This window comes from Hirundo rustica, chromosome 10, assembly GCF_015227805.2.
Source record: "Hirundo rustica isolate bHirRus1 chromosome 10, bHirRus1.pri.v3, whole genome shotgun sequence".
NCBI lineage: Eukaryota > Metazoa > Chordata > Aves > Passeriformes > Hirundinidae > Hirundo > Hirundo rustica.
The window spans coordinates 2,979,568-2,984,444 of NC_053459.1; positions in this window are offsets into that span (position 1 = coordinate 2,979,568).

Below are 4,877 nucleotides of genomic sequence, written 5' to 3' on the forward strand. Positions count from 1 at the left end.
CGGCCGTGCGTGCGCGTCCCCGCGCCTGCGTGCGTGGGTGCGTGCGCGGCCCCGCGGGCACGGGACGGGACGGGAGGGGGCGGCCGCTCCGCGCCGGCCGCACCGCACAACTGCGCACCGACCGCCCTGACGTCACTTCCGCCCGAGCGGGGCGGGGAGGCGGTCACGTGTGCGGGAGGCCGGGGGCACGTGACCGCGCGGCCCGGCGGCCATGGCGGGCGGGGTCAGCCCGGCCCGGCCCCCTCAGGGCCGGCGGCCGCGGAGCTTTTACCGCCCGGGGGAGGCTCCGCTGCGGATGTGCCCGCTCTGATAAAGAAAAGTATCGCGCCGAAAAGGAAATACATCGGCGGAGAGTGTTAACTGCACGTGTCAGTGTCCCAGGGAGGCTTAATGGACTCCGGGCCGCTGCATAGTTCCATTGAACCGCCTGCCAGCACAGCTCGCCGTCATTTTTCTCAGCTTTAGTTTCAGATGCATAATGCACACCAATTGCCATGTGGCACTACAGCTTACGGTGCAGAAACTGAGGCTGTCTGATACAATTCTGGAAGTCCCATCTAGTTTTCACATCTATTTTTTAAAAGAAAAATCCCGCTTCCATGAAGGCCTCTCCAAGTCCTAAGGAAAACATGGTTCGGGAGCTGTAAAAAACTTTTTGACCCGCTCCTTTGAGAGGTGGTGCAGTGCCCCTCCTGCAAGGATCAGGGACCCTTTGCCGAGGAAAGAGTGAAGGTCTGTATGAACTTTGGGAAAAGAGGGCTGGATGGATTAAATTGCCCCTCCCAGAGTGCCAGCAGCCCAGTGAGGCGCTCCTGCCTCCTTAAAATCTCTGCTCTCCCAGCAGTTTTTGTTTGCTCAGCAGGCTTTTCTAGACATTCAAACTGTACTAAACTATGTACAAAACTGAAACAGAAGAGCACAGCAAATTAAACCAGATAGGATTTTTAAGAGAGCTTCCTAACTTATCCTCCGTCCTCCAATTGATGGATGGATGCAGGCCAACCCTAAACTGTTACACCTGGCTGTGTCAAGGTCGTGATTTGATCCTCAGACAAAGCACTCAGAACTCCTGTCTCAAGAGATCTAGAACTGACCTTTTAAGCACCTGCCGAGGATGGGGCAAGGCAGCAGCGTGTGCTGGGTGAGTTTAGCCCAGAGCCTTTGGGCATTACTGAATATGGCAGCAGAAGAGACCTGAGGGACAGCGCTCACTGCTGCTCCTCACAAACGCACACCTGGAGCTGCACGCACGTGTGGGAAAGGCCCAGGCCAACACTCAGAGTGCCCAACAACTGTTAAGGACACAGAAACTTGGTAACATCTGGAGGCAGCCTGAACAGAGAGGATTTGTCCTGAAAAGTCAATGCAAACAGCACCAGTGGTTTTGGGGTGCTCCTGACAGACACCACCAAAGAGGGGGCTGCTGGCAGGACAGCAAATACGTTATTGTTGGTCCTGGGCTGCACAGGAATACAAAAACCAGAGAGAGTCACACTGGCAACTGGTGACAGGTGAGAGTGAGTGGCCCAATGCCCTGTCACTGCTGAGACCTGCTGATGTCCCGCTGCAGGGTCCTGGGCTGCTGTAGCAAACAGCCAGCCTGGGGAGACAAACGTGGATAAATCAACATCTTCAGTCCCAAGAGGAGACAGTGAAAGGTCCCAGTTCATCCTTTGCTTACAGAAGGTCCCCAGTACAACCAGTGGAGCCCTGACCAGCACACAGCCCACACAGATGAGCCAGAGGGATGTGACACCCCTGAGGTTACAGGTGAGCTCAGGTTTCACTGATGTTTCCCTCACTTAGGGGTGTGCAATACCATTAACACCTCCACAAGTGAATCCCATCGTGCAATTCTGTCAAAACCACAGGGATGCTGGTCTTTATGCCAGACAGAATTCTGCGAACTACTGTAAGTTCACTGTAAGTTCCAGCTTGTCTCCTGATGTAATTCCATACATCGTGACACAAAATATTCCAGCCCAAACAAAAATCTGATACCAAAGAGGATGACAAAGCAACACTCTGAATTCTTACACCCTGGCAGCACATTCAGAAGGCAATCTCTGGTTTGTGCAATTATTAGTCTCATATATTAACTATAGATCAGTTGTGTGGTGCACAACCCCTGTCAACCAGGCAAATACACACATCTAAATGTGGTTGGCAAAAATTACAGTAAAACGGATATTATGGTTAAAAGTGAACAAAACAGAAGACCTTCTGATACTTCCCTTGTGCAGTGTCGTATTTTCAGTAGTAAAATGTAGAGGTGATCATATTCTCTGTAGGAGAAATGCAAATTGATTCTCAGCTTGCTGACATTTATGACAGGTAGGGCAGCTTGCACTTCTCTAATTATCCTCAGATGTCTCCTTGTTATTGTAATGCACTTTCCAGAAATGTGAGCTGGCATTCATCCCTCATGCTGGTCACTTGCAGAGGAATCCTTCAATAAATGGCAGCTACAGGACAAGAGGAATGGTACCATAAATATCTCAGCAGGAATGAGCTTGAAGGTGACTCAGAAACAGCGTCCAGCACTGCCGTGCAACCCTTCTGAGGCAGTTTGTTTGGAGAAGAGGAGAGGGACCTCTCTGGGGGATGAGAGGTTATCACTGCTGGAATGGCACCAGAAAACTGCTTGCAAGGGTGTGGTTGTGGACACTGCAGTCTGCCTGTTGGGGGGCCTCAATCTGTGCTAATAAGGATGTGAAAACAAAGGCACTGCAGGGAATTTTGCCATCTACAGCGAGATGATACTTGCTCCAAAATGATTCCCTGTGTTTTGTGGGATAGTCCAGAATATTTGAAGCACCCAACATCCCACTGTTCTGTACTGCACTTGGGATTGCTTGGACTGCTCTGGAAACCAGTGCATCTGCATTCCCCTTGGGCTGCCTGAAGAGGCAGATCCCTGCCTTGGACCCCCCCACCCAGTGCCCATAAAACCTACTGCAACACTGGCATTTTTACCCAGGTAATAGTTTGTATGAAACAAATAATTACTTACCGTCTTCTTAGTACTCTGTGTGGTGTTTTTTGGTGGTTTTGAATTGTACTGTCTGTATATTTTAAACCTGTGATAAAATTCTAAATGAAGCAAAACTTGCAATTAAGACTATGGAATGGAGATGTGTGGAGGGTTGTGTTAATTCAGGTTACATTTTCATTGCTTGTTTATATTGTTCAGCACTCTGAAGTGGCCCTGTATTTAAATATATATATATATATATGTATATGTATATATATCCCTAAGAAATGGCAAAAAGGTAATTGAAAAGTAGATTTTAGGCAGTTTTGATTGTCCTCAATAAGACTGGTGAATGCTATAGAAGTATTCACAAGCATTTCTCATTTTTAGCTTCTTCCATTCCTACCCCCTTCTTCACCATCCAGGAGTTCTCATGCTTTTCCTTCCTATTTTTTTTTCCACAAGCTCAGAATGCCATCTCTTTAGGCCTTATCACTCTCCTTTATTAAAAATCTTCACCAATGTATGTTTTGATCAAACACTTTGGGTGGCAAACACATTTCAAAGGGTGGCATACAGGAAAAGAAATGTGCAAATGCGTTCTGATTTTTGAGAACCTCGCTGACCCATCAACCATATGAAAACACCTCAGAGTGTTATTACCCCTCAAACTTGCCCTTTCTCAGGAGTGGACGCATTCCCTTTTTATACGAGTTTAATTTCTGTATGGGACATGTGCTTTCCTCTAAAGTCCCTCACAGGTCTCTTTGCCAGGTACACAAAAGCCTCTGAAAATAGCAGTGCACGTGGACCCCAGCTGTGGCACAACTCTAACCCACATCAGACATGATTTATTACTCAACAGAACCATTCCTTTTGATTCTGTTTTATGGGCATCAGAAGTATTTTCCCTCAGCATACCTCCTTCGTGCACAGCTAACACAGGGATGCACAGGGGCTGTTAGCAGGCACTCAGCCAGGCAAAATAACAGTTCCATCATAGTGAGGATTGAAAATGTGTGACAGAAAACATGGTAAGGACTTCGTAATGATCCCTAACATCCAAAAGCCAGGAATTACAAAATTTAAGAGAGAAAATTAAACAGATTTTGGAACATATGTGAATATTGCTGTGTGATAAATAGCTCAACTCTACTCTGTTACTACACAGATAAATGAATCTTTGAGGTGAAATCCGTGATTTCCTGGTTACATTTCTTCTGCCCTGACTGGAGACAGATTTTAAGCCGTTGTGTCCCACTGATAAACATGTGGACAGCTTTTTCAGATAAACTATACAATTGCTTAAAGGTTGAGTAAATAATAAGGGAACAGATATTTCCTATGTTTCTATTGTGAGAGCTTACAATAAGGACCAATGCCTTGTGGCAGTTAGCGACGCTTCACAAATATTTGTTACAGTTGTGACTTATTTTAATGATGCAAATCTTCAGCTACATCTCTGCTGAATATTCTTGACAGCACGTAGTACTCTCCTGTAGTTTCAGAAGCAGAGGAGAGACCCGTCCCAGACCTGCAGGCCATCAGCAGTTGTTCTGGCAGAGTGAACACCTGCTCTGTTTTTATAGAGCTCTGAGCCTCTACAAACAAAACTGGCAAATTGTTTTGCTAGAAGTTAACAATAAAAGTCCAACATAGAACACGCTCCACCCCCAAATTCAAGATAAGTAAACGGCAACAGATAAATGTTTAACATCATTCAGTCTGGTATCAGTAGAATATTTGACAATTCCCAGAGAGTGTTATGGAATACTACATTCAATTTTCCCCTGTATTTGCCAGAATCAGGAGCAAGAACCATAGCACTTAGAAAAGGAAGCTAATTTGTATTCCCTGTCACTGACCTATTGCTGTTTATTTGATGCCAGCACTTGGAAAAAGA